The sequence below is a fragment of the Eleutherodactylus coqui genome, chromosome 1 (assembly GCF_035609145.1).
Source record: "Eleutherodactylus coqui strain aEleCoq1 chromosome 1, aEleCoq1.hap1, whole genome shotgun sequence".
NCBI classification, from domain to species: domain Eukaryota; kingdom Metazoa; phylum Chordata; class Amphibia; order Anura; family Eleutherodactylidae; genus Eleutherodactylus; species Eleutherodactylus coqui.
In genome coordinates, this window is record NC_089837.1 from 362,620,446 (window position 1) to 362,638,463 (window position 18,018).

At 47.0% G+C, this 18,018-nt stretch overlaps 2 long non-coding RNA genes across 4 annotated transcripts; one reads left to right on the plus strand and one right to left on the minus strand.

The window, feature by feature from the left end:
* The first annotated feature begins 4,031 nt into the window (after positions 1-4,031).
* LOC136577896 (uncharacterized) lies at positions 4,032-7,051 on the plus strand. 2 transcript variants are annotated; one of them, XR_010786554.1, is made up of 4 exons: positions 4,033-4,216; positions 4,263-4,414; positions 5,125-5,232; positions 6,592-7,051. It is a non-coding gene; the product is annotated as an uncharacterized lncRNA (long non-coding RNA). The 2 variants fall into 2 exon arrangements; XR_010786553.1 differs by having other exon boundaries at positions 4,032-4,414.
* An 82-nt stretch (positions 7,052-7,133) lies between these two features.
* LOC136577890 (uncharacterized) lies at positions 7,134-11,785 on the minus strand. 2 transcript variants are annotated; one of them, XR_010786552.1, is made up of 4 exons: positions 11,585-11,785; positions 11,410-11,538; positions 9,584-9,691; positions 7,134-7,823 (listed from the first exon to the last, which is right to left on the minus strand). It is a non-coding gene; the product is annotated as an uncharacterized lncRNA (long non-coding RNA). The 2 variants fall into 2 exon arrangements; XR_010786551.1 differs by having other exon boundaries at positions 11,410-11,777.
* Between the last annotated feature and the right edge of the window lie 6,233 nt (positions 11,786-18,018).

Genomic DNA, 18,018 nt, shown 5'->3' on the forward strand with positions numbered 1-18,018 from the left:
CACTAATTCACTAATTCAACCACTGTGGCGGGAAGTGGAAACTCTGTACACAGCTGTTTGTAAAAGCTTGCCTAACTTTACCCCTGAAGTGGCCCTTTTATCCATGATCCCAGGGTCACTGTCGCGAGCAAAAAGCTCCTTGCTGCGCTTTTTCCTATTGGCAGTAAGGCAGATTATTCCTAGAAGATGGAAATCCGTGACACCCCCTTCCCCCCGGTCGCGATTCATGTGGCTTGAAGCTATAGATAATCTAAAACATATGGAAGAACACTGCGCCAAAGATGAGATATTCTAAATTTTACAATACTTGGGCGGTTTGGCTACAGTTTCAGGCTTCGCCTGAGCTGGATGCTTGGTTGTGTGGTGGCGCTGCTGCTCTCTAAGCATTTCTGACACACTTTTTACTGTAGACGATGAGTTCTAAAATGCTGGTGAGTCTCACTGCGGGGTGTTCTCAGACTAGACAGACCTTTTCTCTTTTTTCTCTTTTCTTCCTCTCTACTTTCTCCCTTTCTACTTTCCTATTTTTCTAATTCTCTAACCCCCCTCTGTTTTCCTATTTTGTTTTAAAACCCTGGATATTGTTATTTCCTATTTTTTTAGACCCCAAGATATGGGGATGTGTAACAATCCACAACAGGGGATTTTTGTCTATTTTGTTATGTTTTGTTTTTCAAAAATAAAAATTGTATGGGACACTGTGTTAAGGACCGTGCCCGGTCACATAACCTTTCAGACCAAGAGGTCCAAATTAGAGCTGTATCTGGATGCATCCCAGAAACCAAGAACTAGACACTGAGACAGTTGTCAGTTTCCTCAGATACGTAGAGAGGAACCACGGCAGGTAACAAGTAGATCTCTCTGTAGGGAGGCGGATACGTACTGAGCGTTTATTTTCCTTTTTATAGATTTCTATACAGAAAAGGAATGTCTTGTTAGTCACAGCATAAATCTCATTGGGTTAGACAGATTATGAGTTATACATTGTTTGGCAACTGCATAGTGTGAGAGAATCTATGAAATGTCCTTCAAGTTTCTGTTTATCCAGCGTAATCTGGTCCTCCCTTGTGATTTAGACGGTCGTAGTGTCTTGTCAGTACAGTCAGTTCCTTGTCCAAACCTCAAGGCGTGGGGGAGCTTCTATTGATAACAGCTGCACACCGGGCATCCAGATATGGTTCTCGGAAAAAGTAGAAACAAATCATGAGGCACTGCACTGCACCTCCTGCCCTAAGCTTACTTCTGCTTTGAATTATTGTTTTAACACACACACAAGCTTATTCACATCTTATAATACTCCATCTTGTATCTAACGTCCATTTTGAGACAGATTCTTCCATTGTTATGGACCTGTACCTTCTCACACTGGGTGGTGGTGGAATTAGCAAGGAGAAGGTATTGTGGCTAAGTTTTGACTATAGCTTGACTACTCCTGCAACTGTATTGCACTGTATTGTCCGATGCAACTAATAAAATATTTTTGAACCATACTATTGATGAACTATCCTCAGGACAGTTCATCACTAGCTGATCTGTGACCATGAGCATATACTTTGGCCCACTGTCAGTGCAGTGGAGCCAGACATCCGCATCGCGGTCAGAGCTGAGAATGTAATAGAAGGCTTTACTTCGTTTGAAATCAATGGGAGCAATGCATTCTATTGCACTTCCAGCTCCTCATTGTGGTCACAGCTGGAAAAGTAATAGAAGGCATTTCTCGCATTGATTTGAAGCGAAGCATTCTATTACAGTTTAAGCAAACCCAGTGGATTAACTGATCAGCGGTGATTCTGAGCAGCCGATCCCATGAATAGTAAATGCCTGGAAAATAATTTTTGCAGTAGGGTTTAATTAAAAAGTTGCATCATTTGTCTTCTAGAGCTTCTACATATCCCTGTATACAGTAATTGCAGACTAACTTTCCTTTAAGATCCGTTAATGAAGCAGGACTGTCAACTTAGGGTCCTTTTACATGTTTGAAAGGCCATCCCGAAAGGCCATCCCAGCAATGACCGTTGATGGAGAAGTCCCAGAAAATTGGAAAATAGCAAATGTTGTCCCTATCTTCAAAAAAGGGAAGAAGGTGGATCCAGGAAACTACAGACCAGTGAGCCTGACTTCTATACTGGGAAAGATTTTTGAACAAATTATTAAGCAGCATGTATGGAAGTACTTAGATGAGAATGGCGTAATTAACCAGAGCCAGCATGGGTTTGTAACAAACAAGTCATGCCAGACAATTCTAATTTCCTTTCATGACAGAATCAGGGACTAGGTTGATCAGGAAAATGTGATAGATTTAGTATATCTTGACTTTATATCTAGTATATCTTGACTTTACACAGTCAAAAGAATAAATGCTCACCTCATCTCTAACGGGAAACCAGATTCACTGTTTCATAAGTCCACGGAGCTCCAGACACACCGACAGTCCAAAAACACCACAAGGCATAAATTGATTAAGACTGGCGTGCCAGTGGAAACGCATCGTCTATAAAGCATGATGCCTGCCATTTTAAGGAATAAAGCATTTTTTCACATGTAGAGCCGACACTTTGTAAGAATTTATATCTTGACTTTAGTAAAGCATTTGTATCTCATACCATACTTACTGAAAAAATGACCAAATATGGGATTGACAAGGCAACTGTTAGTTGGATTCACATCTGGCTGAGTAACCATACTCAAAGAGTGGTCATAAATGTCTGCATATCCAATTGGAAGAATGTGTCAAGTGGGGTACCACAAGGCTCTGTCCTAGGCTCAGTGTTGTTCAACATTTTTATAAATGATCTGGAAGATGGAATTGAGGGGAAACTGATCAAATTTGCCAACGACACAAAGCTAGGAGAGATAGCTAAACAGTGGGCAGTGACAAACAGAATGGTATTTAACAAGGAGAGATGCAAAGTCCTACATTTGGGCCAAAAAAATGAAAGAAGCACATACAGAATGGGAGGAATTGGGCTATTGAGCAGCACATGTGAAAACGACTTGGGTATGCTAATAGATCACAGACTGAACATGAATCAACAGTGTAATGCAGCAGCCAAAAAGGCAAACACAATTCTGGTATGTATTAAGAGAAGGATAGAGTCTGGATCACATACGTTAATTATCTCCCTCCACACTTCCTAGGCAGACCTCATCTGGAATACTGTGTCAAGTTCTGAGCACCACAATTTAAAAAAGAAATAGGCAAACTGGAGCAGGTTCAGAGAAGAGCAACCAGGATGGTGAGTGAGCAATGAAAAATGGAAGTAAAAATCCTCTACGCTCAAAAATGCTGAGACTAGTGGAACTGCTGTAGCTTAATCATATAACATACTTTAATGCAGTAAGCATATAAAGAAACAAATGCAACACATTTCGTCGTGTGATATAGCGCCTTTTCAAAGCATAAAACAAGTACCTGGTGTTGTATATTTCTAACCATAAGTAAAACTCACCATAGGCATCATGAGCAATGGTTCGATCGCGGGACACCAGGTGGTGTTGTGACGTCACCCTAAGTGCCCAATGCTGTGGAATGGCATCCTACAATCGGACTATTGCTCACATCGCCTATGGTGAGTTTACCTCATGGTTATAAATATACTAGTAATTATTAGAAAATTATATCATCGGTGCTTCTCATGGTGCAATGCACTACACAGCATTGCTACATACACGTCACACACATACAGCTCTGGTACATGCAAGTCAGCTCTGCTATGTGTACATCACATACAGCTCTGCTACGTACATTTTTCATCCCATACAACAGGGATGACAACCAGCACAGCAGAGTCCTGCGCACACTGATCACTCCCTCATCATGTGACCCCGGACTCCTCCCACACAGACTGATCACATGATGATGACATCACCACAGGTGCTGTAAGCATACACCTGCTGTCCGGCTGGCATATTACCAAAGGAGGCCTGAGTTCTCCTATGGGGCCGATTCAGCCAATCAGCTGGCTGGAATCGGCACCACGTGACACAGCGGCGTGCCCGCGCATTGCCGTGCACAGGATTATGCTGCCTGAGTTCTCCTGTGCGGCCGATTCAGCCAACAGCGGCGTGCCCGCGCATTGCCGTGCACAGGATTGTGCTTTGCCCGCGCTTTCACGTGCTCAGAGCCTTGCCATGCACTCGTGTGGACACAGGATTGTGCCTTGCCCGCGGTTTACATGCCACTCGTGTGTGGCACAGACAGTTATTGATTTGGCAGGTATTTTTTGTGCTTTTTGGCATTTTTTTTTTGTGCTTTTTGGCAGGTTTTTTTTGTGCTTTTTGGCAGGTTTTTTTTGTGCTTTTGCCAAAGGTGATTATTTCTTTTGCGCACGTGGATTTGCCAGTGGAAGTTTTACATCTTTTGCGCAAGTGGATTTGCCAGCGGACGTTTTACACAGGACTACTAAAAGCCAAGGTAAGCTGCTGCATCTGCTCATTTAATTGCGCTCTTACTTCCCCTGCGCGCATTGGCGGAGAGGCGGCCAATTCTGCATGCCGCTGCATTGTCCACGAGCGCGATCCCCAGCATGCCGCTGCATTGTCCACGAGCGCGATCCCCAGCATGCCGCTGCATTGTCGCCGCGATCCCCAGCATGCCGCTGCATTGTCCACGAGCGCGATCCCCAGCATGCCACTGCATTTTCGCCATGCCGCTGCATTGTCCACGAGCGCGATCCCCAGCATGCTGCTGCAATGTCCACGAGCGCGATCCCCAGCATGCCGCTGCATTGTCGCCGCGATCCCCAGCATGCCGCTGCATTATCGCCATGCCGCTGCATTGTCCACGAGCGCGATCCCCAGCATGCCGCTGCATTGTCGCCGCGATCCCCAGCATGCCGCTGCATTGTCGCCGCGATCCCCAGCATGCCGCTGCATGCATGGTCGCCGCTGCATTGTCCACGAGCACGATCCCCAGCATGCCGCTGCATTGCTATGTGTGGAGACGCGGATACCAGAGATTTGTGCGCTGTGCGCTGCTACGTGTGGAGACGCGATTACCTGAGATTTGTGCGCTGTGCGCTGCTACGTGTGGAGACAACACCCAAGATTTGTGCGCTACGTGTGGTGAGTACGTCACCTGAGATTTGCGTGACGCCACCTGACGCAACCTGTCTTTTTTTGCAGATTTGTGCGCCTTATTGCAAAATAACGTGTGGAGAGGATCCTGACGTTTGGACGCGTTTCGAGAAGAATTTCGCTTCGCTCGGACACCATCTGACATCACTCAGCGAGGTAAGCTGCTGCATCTGCCAAATTTTTCATTGCTTGCATATGCTCATGTGTACATGCATGCGTGCCTGTATGCGTGCATGCGTGCCTGTATGCGTACATGCCTGTATGCGTACATGCATGCATGCCTTATGCGTACATGCGTGCCTGCGTGTATGCGTACGTGCGTGCCTGTATGCCTATGTGCGGGCATGCGTGCCGTATGCGTGCGGGCATGCGTGCCGTATGCGTGCGGGCATGCGTGCCGTATGCGTGCGGGCATGCGTGCCGTATGCGTGCGGGCATGCGTGCATGCCTTGTGCGGGCATGCGTGCATGCCTTATGCGTGCGGGCGTGCGTGCATGCCTTATGCGTGCATGCCTTATGCGTGCGGGCATGCATGCCTTATGCGTGCGGGCATGCCTTATGTGTGCGGGCATGCGTGCATGCCTTATGCGTGCGGGCATGCATGCCTTATGCGTGCGGGCATGCATGCCTTATGCGTGCGGGCATGCCTTATGCGTGCGGGCATGCGTGCATGCCTTATGCGTGCGGGCATGCATGCCTTATGCGTGCGGGCATGCATGCCTTATGCGTGCGGGCATGCATGCCTTATGCGTGCGGGCATGCCTTATGCGTGCGGGCATGCGTGCATGCCTTATGCGTGCGGGCATGCGTGCATGCCTTATGCGTGCGGGCATGCGTGCATGCCTTATGCGTGCGTGCCTTATGCGTACATGCATGCCTGTATGCGGGCGTGCATGCCTTATGCGTACATGCGCGCATTATGCGTACACGCATTATGCGTACACGCATGCCTGTGTGTACACGCATGCCTGTATGCGTACACACATGCATGCCTGTATGCGTACATGCATGCCTGTATGCCTATGTGCGTGCATGCATGCCTTATGCGTGCATGCCTTATGCGTACACGCACGCGTGCCTGTATGCGTGCATGCCTTATGCGTACACGCACGCGTGCCTGTATGCGTACACGCACGCGTTCCTGTGTGCATGCATGCCTGTATGCGTGCATGTATGTATACATGCATGTATGCTCACCCACTTACTCAGCCACCCCCTCTCTCTCTCTCACACACTTGCTGTGTTAAATTCGTCTTATTGGGCGAAAAAGACATAACATTAGATTTGAGCATTTAATTCCTTTTTTTAGCAAACGTACAGGTTCCATCCCAATACTGCACCTAATCTGCACTAACTGAACAAACCTTCGGAGAAACATACCAATTGTCCAAATACGATGTCTTTATCTATTAAAGTAGGAGTGAAGAAAAGCAGGGACAGTGCAAGAACTATGAAAACCCACGGAATTAAGCCAATTGCAGGCAGGGTTAATTTTTTTTTTCTTCCTCCTTCTAGGTCAGCTGATACGTTTTGGTCAGAATACTGCACTGTGGTAACCGTTTCCGGTGCTCACAACCACAGAGTTGAATCACCAGAGAGCCAGAAGTTCCCAGATGTTGGCTCCGGAGGACGCTTAAAAGCTGGAAATGGCCCATCACCTGCTATGGAAATCCATCATCAGGATCTGATGGAGCAGTACGATGCATGTGATGCTGCTCACTGTCCCTCGTTAGTCGGTTCACAGTTTATACACTAAGCTATTTATCCCCTTAGAGAACAAGCCTGTTTGCGCCTTAGTGACAGACTGAAAACTTGGAACTTTACATGTGTCACTTGACATATCATAAGTCCGTAAAGGTTTTGCATATCCAAGTGACTGTGACATTTTTTTCTTCCCCTTGTTGTACTTCTGTTAGGTAGTAAAAAAGGACTGTTAAAAGTTGTGTATATTTATTAAAATTGCTACTTTGCACAATTTTGAATTTTCATTTTTTCACATTGTCAAATGTCATATATAAAATAAGTGCAAACATTCTGTACAAATCTGTGCGAACATATAGATTTCCATCTGTACACTTTATTCTGGAAGCACGGTTTAAAACTTTTGTACATTTATTTTTTCCATCTAGGAGACGTACAAATTTAACATTACTTTTCAGAATTTTGAGGAACACTTAGTTTTCCTACACCAATCCAAGTTTGCAAAGGCTGCTAGGTCTCATAATTAAGGATGAGCGAGTATACTCGCTAAGGCACTACTCGTTCAAGTAATGTGCCTTAGACGAGTATCTCCCTGCTCGTCCATAAAGATTCGGGGACCGCTGCGGCTGACAGGTGAGTCGCAGGGGAGATAGAGAGAGATCTCCCCTCCGTTCCTCCCCGCTCTCCCTCGCGGCGGCCCCCGAATCTTTAAGGACGAGCAGGGAGATACTCGTTTAAGTCACATTACTCGAACGAGTAGTACCTTAGCAAGTATACTCGCTCATCCTTAATTATGACACCTAGCAGCCTTTGTGACATAGACAAAAGGCCGCTGTGTTTATGGGTCTTTTCTGTTTAATGCATTGCAGTAAAATATTGCGCAGTTTTTCAGGATCCTCCGTCATAATTATTTTTTTTAAAAAGCGTATTAAAAACAAGGGAGTCACTGGGAAAAAACAGTTCATTAAAAGAAGGGTTTAAAGATTGCTGAACGACGAGGGTCTCTTCACTGTCTGCCAGCCTTCCCGTTCTCAAGGACGTCAGATCTGCAGGAAATGACGAGAAATCAGCAGGTTAACAGTCACATCCCACCAGTATTACTGATTCCTAGATCCGCTCAACCCACTTACAATGACCACTACTCCCCCAACCAGGTCAGAAGAATTATGCATGCATACATGCATGTGTGCATCTATGCATGCATGTGTGCATCTGCATGCATGTACACGCATGCGTGCATCTATACAGAAATGCATGCATACGCACGTACGCATACAGGCACGCGTGCATGTCCGCATACAGGCACGCGTGCATGCCTGTCCGCATACAGGCACGCGTGCATGCCTGTCCGCATACAGGCACGCGTGCATGCCTGTCCGCATACAGGCACGCGTGCATGCCTGTCCGCATACAGGCACGCGTGCATGCCTGTCCGCATACAGGCACGCGTGCATGCCTGTCCGCATACAGGCACGCGTGCATGCCTGTCCGCATACAGGCACGCGTGCATGCCTGTCCGCCTACAGGCACGCGTGCATGCCTGTCCGCCTACAGGCACGCGTGCATGCCTGTACGCCTACAGGCACGCGTGCATGCCTGTACGCCTACAGGCACGCGTGCATGCCTGTACGCATACAGGCACGCGTGCATGCCTGTACGCACAAGGCACGCATGCACGCACATAGGCATACAGCCACGCATGTGTGTACGCATACAGGCACGCATGTGTGTACGCATACAGGCACGCATGTGTGTACGCATACAGGCACGCATGTGTGTACGCATACAGGCACGCATGTGTGTACGCATACAGGAATGCGTGTACACAGAGGCATGCGTGTACACATACAGGCATGCGTGTACACATACAGGCATGCGTGTACACATACAGGCATGCGTGTACACATACAGGCATGCGTGTACACATAATGCGCGCATTTACGCATAATGCATGCACGCACGCATACAGGCATGCATGTACGCATAAGGCACGCACGCATAAGGCATGCACTCACGCATAAGGCACGCACGCACACAGGCATGCATGCACGCACGCATAAGGCATGCACGCACGCATACAGGCACGCATGCAGGCACGCACGCATACAGGCACGCATGCAGGCACGCACAAGGCATGCACGCATGCCCGCACGCACAAGGCATGCACGCATGCCCGCACGCACAAGGCATGCATGCCCGCACGCATAAGGCATGCATGCCCGCACGCATAAGGCATGCATGCCCGCACGCATAAGGCATGCATGCCCGCACGCATAAGGCATGCATGCCCGCACGCATAAGGCATGCATGCCCGCACGCATAAGGCATGCATGCCCGCACGCATAAGGCATGCAGGCCCGCACGCATAAGGCATGCAGGCCCGCACGCATAAGGCATGCAGGCCCGCACGCATAAGGCATGCAGGCCCGCACGCATAAGGCATGCAGGCCCGCACGCACAAGGCATGCAGGCCCGCACGCACAAGGCATGCAGGCCCGCACGCACAAGGCATGCACGCATGCCCGCACAAGGCATGCACGCATGCCCGCACGCATAAGGCATGCACGCATGCCCGCACGCATAAGGCATGCACGCATGCCCACACAAGGCATGCACGCATGCCCGCACGCATAAGGCACGCATGCCCGCACGCATACGGCACGCATGCCCGCACATAGGCATACAGGCACGCACGTACAAGGCATGCATGCATGTACGCATACAGGCATGTACGCATACAGGCACGCATGCATGTACACATGAGCATATGCAAGCAATGAAAAATTTGGCAGATGCAGCAGCTTACCTCGCTGAGTGATGTCAGATGGTGTCCGAGCGAAGCGAAATTCTTCTCGAAACGCGTCCAAACGTCAGGATCCTCTCCACACGTTATTTTGCAATAAGGCGCACAAATCTGCAAAAAAAGACAGGTTGCGTCAGGTGGCGTCACGCAAATCTCAGGTGACGTACTCACCACACGTAGCGCACAAATCTTGGGTGTTGTCTCCACACGTAGCAGCGCACAGCGCACAAATCTCAGGTAATCGCGTCTCCACACGTAGCAGCGCACAGCGCACAAATCTCTGGTAACCGCGTCTCCACACATAGCAATGCAGCGGCATGCTGGGGATCGTGCTCGTGGACAATGCAGCGGCGACCATGCATGCAGCGGCATGCTGGGGATCGCGGCGACAATGCAGCGGCATGCTGGGGATCGCGCTCGTGGACAATGCAGCGGCATGGCGATAATGCAGCGGCATGCTGGGGATCGCGGCGACAATGCAGCGGCATGCTGGGGATCGCGCTCGTGGACAATGCAGCGGCATGCTGGGGATCGCGCTCGTGGACAATGCAGCGGCATGGCGAAAATGCAGTGGCATGCTGGGGATCGCGCTCGTGGACAATGCAGCGGCATGCTGGGGATCGCGGCGACAATGCAGCGGCATGCTGGGGATCGCGCTCGTGGACAATGCAGCGGCGACCATGCATGCAGCGGCATGCTGGGGATCGCGGCGAAAATGCAGTGGCATGCTGGGGATCGCGCTCGTGGACAATGCAGCGGCATGGCGACAATGCAGTGGCATGCTGGGGATCGCGCTCGTGGACAATGCAGCGGCGACCATGCATGCAGCGGCATGCTGGGGATCGTGGCGACAATGCAGCGGCATGCTGGGGATTGCGGCGACAATGCAGCGGCATGCTGGGGATTGCGGCGACAATGCAGCGGCATGCTGGGGATCGCGGCGACAATGCAGCGGCATGCTGGGGATCGCGCTCGTGGACAATGCAGCGGCATGGCGATAATGCAGCGGCATGCTGGGGATCGCGGCGACAATGCAGCGGCATGCTGGGGATCGCGCTCGTGGACAATGCAGCGGCATGCTGGGGATCGCGCTCGTGGACAATGCAGCGGCATGGCGAAAATGCAGTGGCATGCTGGGGATCGCGCTCGTGGACAATGCAGCGGCATGCTGGGGATCGCGGCGACAATGCAGCGGCATGCTGGGGATCGCGCTCGTGGACAATGCAGCGGCGACCATGCATGCAGCGGCATGCTGGGGATCGCGGCGAAAATGCAGTGGCATGCTGGGGATCGCGCTCGTGGACAATGCAGCGGCATGGCGACAATGCAGTGGCATGCTGGGGATCGCGCTCGTGGACAATGCAGCGGCGACCATGCATGCAGCGGCATGCTGGGGATCGTGGCGACAATGCAGCGGCATGCTGGGGATTGCGGCGACAATGCAGCGGCATGCTGGGGATTGCGGCGACAATGCAGCGGCATGCTGGGGATCGCGGCGACAATGCAGCGGCATGCTGGGGATCGCGCTCGTGGACAATGCAGCGGCATGGCGATAATGCAGCGGCATGCTGGGGATCGCGGCGACAATGCAGCGGCATGCTGGGGATCGCGCTCGTGGACAATGCAGCGGCATGCTGGGGATCGCGCTCGTGGACAATGCAGCGGCGACAATGCATGCAGCTCCATGCTCACGATCGCGGCGACAATGCAGCGGCATGCTGGGGATCGCGCTCGTGGACAATGCAGCGGCATGCAGAATTGGCCGCCTCTCCGCCAACGCGCGCAGGGGAAGTAAGAGCGCAATTAAATGAGCAGATGCAGCAGCTTACCTTGGCTTTTAGTAGTCCTGTGTAAAACGTCCGCTGGCAAATCCACTTGCGCAAAAGATGTAAAACTTCCGCTGGCAAATCCACTTGCGCAAAAGAAATAATCACCTTTGGCAAAAGCACAAAAAATACCTGCCAAAAAGCGCAAAAAATACCTGCCAAAAAGCGCAAAAAATACCTGCCAAATCAATAACTGTCTGTGCCACACACGAGTGGCATGTAAACCGCGGGCAAGGCACAATCCTGTGTGCACACGAGTGCATGGCAAGGCACTGAGCACGTGAAAGCGCGGGCAAAGCACAATCCTGTGCACGGCAATGCGCGGGCACGCCGCTGTTGGCTGAATCGGCCGCACAGGAGAACTCAGGCAGCATAATCCTGTGCACAGCAATGCGCGGGCACGCCGCTGTGTCACGTGGTGCCGATTCCAGCCAGCTGATTGGCTGAATCGGCCCCATAGGAGAACTCAGGCCTCCTTTGGTAATATGCGTCCGGCTGTGCAGGATTTTAATAAAGTAAAGGACCTGTGATGACGTCACCATCATGTGATCGGGGAGGAGCTCAGAGCCCTGGTAACTGATCCCATGATGGTGGCATCTTCACATGTAACTCACACAGGTACTCACTTACAGACAAGTGATAATTAGTATTCCATAGCAACTGAGACCACGGGGTTTTGTAGGGGGATGTAGTCTGCCTGTAATCTGCACAGGGATGAAGGACCTGTGATGACGTCACAATCATGTAATCAACTTACTCGCAGGCACAGAGCCGAGGTGACTGATCACATGATGTCGACATCATCACAGGTCCTGTAAGCACACAGTTGTTGTCCAGCTCTGCATGTTTTATGTTTGAGGACCTTTGATGACATCACTGTCATGTGATCATGGGCGGATCATGTAACTCACTCACGGACAGGTGGTCATTAGTATTTTGACAACACACTTGTTTTATGCTTGAAAAAAGCAATATCACGTGTCGAAACGCATTGCATTTGTTTCTTTATATGTTTACTACATTATACTATGGTATATGATTAAGCTACAGCAGTTCCACTAGTCTCAGCATTTTTGAGTGCATAGGATTTTTACTTCCATTTTTCACTGCTCACTCTGCACCCACTTTCCTGGATTTGGGCATACCCTCTCCTGCTGCTCTCCTTACCTTTGGATTCTTGCTGGACACAAAGGTCACTGTACTGCAGCAAAGTCTATCAAGACCCCGAGGTGCCAGCGGGCTGTATTCCCTGTAGGAATCCCGCTGAGCGCCAGGTAAGGCTCACTCTATTTTACTCTATCTTAACTTTATCACGTCATTTTACATCAAGGCGCTGTCCCATTTACTTTTGTTATTTTAAGGATCGTGTGTGGACTGCAAATCATGTCCCATGAAGAACTGTGAAAAGGAACTGGGAATGTTTAGCTTGTAAAAATGAAGGCTGAGAGGAAACTTAATAGCTGTCTACAAATATCTGAGGGACTGTCATAATGCAGAGGGATCAGCCCTATTCTCGTTTGCACAAGGAAAGACTAGAAGCAATGGGATAAAACTGAAGGGGAGGAGATACAGATTAGATATTAGAAAAAACTTTCTGACAGTGAGGGTGTTCAATGAGTGAAACAGGTTGCCATGGGAGGTGGTGAGTTCTCCTTCAATGAAAGTCTTCAAAAGAGAGGTTGGACATACATCTGTCTGGGATGATTTAGTGAATCCTGCAACAATTGTTCAGATTCTCAATGGATATGGGAATCTGAATGATTTATCGGTGCATGTAATATTGTATGTAGCATTTTCGAGAGTCACCAAGAAACAGAGCTTAAAAAAGTCAAAATATACCCTGTTTCACTTCAAGGAGTACGCACAGATGGAAGTTGGTACACTGAAAATCTTTTTTATCCTGAAGTCCTTGCTAATCTATATATATAAAATTGAATGTATGTCTGTCTGCGTGCGTGTCTGCGTGTCTGTTTGTCCTTTATGCACTACTACACCATTCATCCGATCGCCATGAAACTTTGGGAAGTTGTTAAGTAGTACACTCCTGGGAAGATTATAGGCATAGTACAAATATTCTACGATAAATGGCGCGCGTGCGAGCGTCATCGAAAGTTACGCCCCCCCCCACGTAGATCGTTCGATTTCCATCACTGCCACTAATTCTCTCACTTCCCAATGTCGTAGAAACATGAAATTTGGCACGAGTATTGATTATGTCATAAATACGAAAAGCTAATGGGTCCCAACTCGATTATTCAATTCTAAGCGCCAAAGAATTAGCGTCCAAATTTTACGTACGGAATCTAATTTTCTCGCTTCCCAATGTCATAGAAACTTGAAATTTGGCACGAGCATTGATTATGTCATAAATAGGAAACGCTAATGGGGCCCAACTCGATTATTCAATTGTAAGCGCCAAAGAATTAGCGTCCAAATTTTACGTACGGAAACTAATTTTCTCGCTTCCCAATGTCATAGAAACGTGAAATTTGGCATGAGCATTGATTATGTCATAAATAGGAAAAGCTAATCGGTCCCAACTCGATTATTCAATTCTATGCGCCAAAGAATTAGCGTCCATATTTTACGTACGGAATCGAATTCTCTCGCTTCCCAATGTAATAGAAACGTGAAATTTGGCAGGAGCATTGATTATGTCATAAATAGGAAAAGCTAATGAGTCCCAACTCCATTATTCAATTCTATGCGCCAAAGAATTAGCATCCAAATTTTACGTACGGAATCTAATTTTCTCGCTTCCCAATGTCATAGAAACTTAAAATTTGGCACGAGCATTGATTATGTCATAAATAGGAAAAGCTAATGGTTCCCAACTCCATTATTTAATTCTATGTGCAAAAGAATAAGCGTCCAAATTTTACGTACGGAATGTAATTTTCTCACTTTCCGGTGTCATACAAACGTGAAATTTGGCACGAGCATTGATTATGTCATGGATAGGAAAAGTTAATGGGTCCCAACTCAATTATTCAATTCTATGCGCAAAAGAATTAGCGTCCAAATTTTACGTACGGAATCTAATTTTCTCGCTTCCCAATGTCATAGAAACTTGAAATTTGGCACGAGCATTGATTATGTCATAAATAGGAAAAGCTAATGGGTCCCAACTTGATTATTCAATTCTATGCGCAAAAGAATTAGCGTCCAAATTTTACGTACGGAATCGAATTTTCTCACTTTCCGGTGTCATAGAAACGTGAAATTTGGCACGAGCATTGATTATGTCATAAATAGGAAAAGCTAATGAGTCCCAACTCCATTATTCAATTCTATGTGCCAAAGAATTAGCGTCCAAATTTTACGTACGGAATCTAATTTTCTCGCTTCCCAATGTCATAGAAACTTAAAATTTGGCACGAGCATTGATTATGTCATAAATAGGAAAAGCTAATGGTTCCCAACTCCATTATTTAATTCTATGTGCAAAAGAATAAGCATCCAAATTTTACGTACGGAATGTAATTTTCTCACTTTCCGGTGTCATACAAACGTGAAATTTGGCACGAGCATTGATTATGTCATGGATAGGAAAAGTTAATGGGTCCCAACTCAATTATTCAATTCTATGCGCAAAAGAATTAGCGTCCAAATTTTACGTACGGAATCTAATTTTCTCACTTCCCAATGTCATAGAAACTTGAAATTTGGCACGAGCATTGATTATGTCATAAATAGGAAAAGCTAATGGGTCCCAACTTGATTATTTAATTCTATGCGCAAAAGAATTAGCGTCCAAATTTTACGTACGGAATCGAATTTTCTCACTTTCCGGTGTCATAGAAACGTGAAATTTGGCACGAGCATTGATTATGTCATAAATAGGAAAAGCTAATGGGTCCCAACTCGATTATTCAATTCTATGTGCAAAAGAGTTAGCGTCCAAATTTTGCGTACGGAATGTAATTTTCTCACATAGAAAATTGAAATTTGGCACGGGCATTGAGTATGTCACAAATAGGAAAAGCTAATCGGTCCCAACTCGATTCTTCAATTCTATGCGCAAAAGAATTAGCGTCCAAATTTTACGTACGGAATCGAATTCTCTCGCTTCCCAATGTAATAGAAACTCGAAATTTGACACGAGCATTGATTATGTCATACATAGGAAACGTTAATGGGTCCCAACTCGATTATTCAATTTTAAGCGCAAAACAATTGGCGTCCAAATTTTACGTACGGAATCGAATTTTCTCGCTTCCCGATGTAATAGAAACTTGAAATTTGGCACGAGCATTGATTATGTCATAAATAGGAAAAGCTGTGCTGCGATTCGTTGTTATATATTATACCACTGAGGTAACATGAAAGCTGCGCTATGATTGGTTGCTATATATAATACCGCAGAGGTAACATGAAAGCTGCGCTGTGATTGGTTGCTATTTTTTATATTGCTGAGGCAGAATAAAAGTTGCGCTGTGATTGGTTGTTATTTCTCTTACTGCTAAGGTAACATGAAAGCTGCGCTGTGATTGCTTGTTATATATTATACTACTGAGGTAACATGAAAGCTGCGCTGTGATTGGTTGTTATCTAGATATATAAAAACGAATGTATGTCTGTCTGTCTTCGCGTCCAAATTATACGTATCGGACGCCCTTGAACATGCCCCAACATGTTCTATAAAGCTGCATTGTAATGTCATTAAGGCTGTCTGTTCTATGGCGACATGTAAAGAAATTGACTTTGAAAACCAATATGCGTGTTCAACTACAAAATGATGCATCCGCCGAACGCTTCGCAAAACAATTGCTGGATATTGGAAATGGGAAAATGCCTATCGACAGATCTACACAATGTATCACATTGCCAACAAACTTTGGAAAGATGACATCAACCAAAGACGAATTGATCCAAAAGGTGTTCCCAAATATTGCGCGGAATTACCAAAATCCTCAGTGGCTCAGCGCACGGGCTATATTAGCAGCTACCAACAACGATGTCAATGCCATCAATTTCAGCATTCAAAACGGAATACCAGGCGAAGCGACAACGTATAAGTCCATCGATACTGTGATGAATCAAAATGAAGCTGTCAATTACCCAACGGAATTCTTGAATTCACTCGATTTTCCAGGTATGCCACCGCATATTTTAACATTGAAAATAGGCGTGCCTATCATTCTTCTCCGAAACATCCATCCACCACGACTTTGCAACGGTACAAGACTTTCAGTGAAAAAGATGATGAACAATGTCATCGTAGCTACAATTTTGAATGGGAAATTCAAGGGGAAGATGTCCTGTTGCCACGGATTCCAATTATCCCAACAGATATGCCATTTGAATTCAAACGTTTACCGTTTCCGGTGCGACTCGCTTTTGCAATGACCATCAACAGAGCACAAGGACAATCGCTGCAAGTGTGTGGGCTAGATTTGGAGAGTCTTCGCAGCAACGCGCGACGGGTACGCTAGTCTAGTATAAAAAAGCCCACAGGCTTTTTCTTGCTCCACACTTTGACCACTTTGCGTGACCTTTGGTGGATGATTTTTTTGTCATTATTTTGTTACATCCTCACCACCGCCATAAAATCATAACATTTGGGTTTGATACATTGAGCAACCAGTCAGGCCAGGTCAAAGTTACTATGTAAAGTCTAGTGGCGCTGTTATGCTTGTATCTCTAGTAGGTTAACATTACGCCACATTGAAGTTCAAACTCTGGGATCCATGGACAACATTTGCCAGCATTGTAAGGCCCTGCACTTTCAAGCTGAATGGAGCCGTACAACCATTCTTCCAAACATTTTATGTTCATGTAGTGAACATTGGGTTAGTCTACTGAATTCAATGACACTCGGGACCCTTGCCAATCAGCTGACTGAACAAGCCGCATCACCTGTGCATCTACAATGTTTGCATGTGCACCAGAATGCCATACTATGTCAGACTGCCATACTATTTGTAGCAGCCATTCTGACTACTGCAGCATTTTCCCCTTGAAGTGAAAAGGACAACGCTGATTGAAAAATCATCTGATCAACAGCGATCCCGGGTAGTGGATTTTCACCAATTAGATATCGATGGGTAGTCTTAAATAATAATAATAAACTTTATTTGTATAGCGCCAACATATTCCGCAGCGCTTACATAGACAGGGGATACAGAAAGACAAAAGTACAAACATTACAGAACCACGGTTACAAAGTAATCAATTGATGGAAAAAATAGGGGTGCGGGTCCTGCTCTTAAAGATAGGCCTTCAATTTTTAAAAGCTGAATGATCCCTTTAAGTCCAACCTACTGTAGATATTATAGCTGGTTGCTGGATGAAACCCCATTAAAATCAATGGAAGCGGTAAAAAGCGGTGTGTGTGTGAGAGTGGCCTTAGATAGCGGTCATACCATATTTTATCAGCAATCAATGTAGAACTCACAAAGCCTCACTTACTTTTTCTTGCAACTGTTTATAAAATTGTGTTATCAGGTAAACATGCATTGATGAAACAAGTAATGAAACCCATAGATGTGGCTTTATTCAAGATTAATTATTACACTACCGTTACCTCACACTTCCCCCTCTTTCTGGCAGTCATTTTTTTAGGCGTTAACACTACACCACCCACACAGTCTTATTTATAGGACAGAAGCC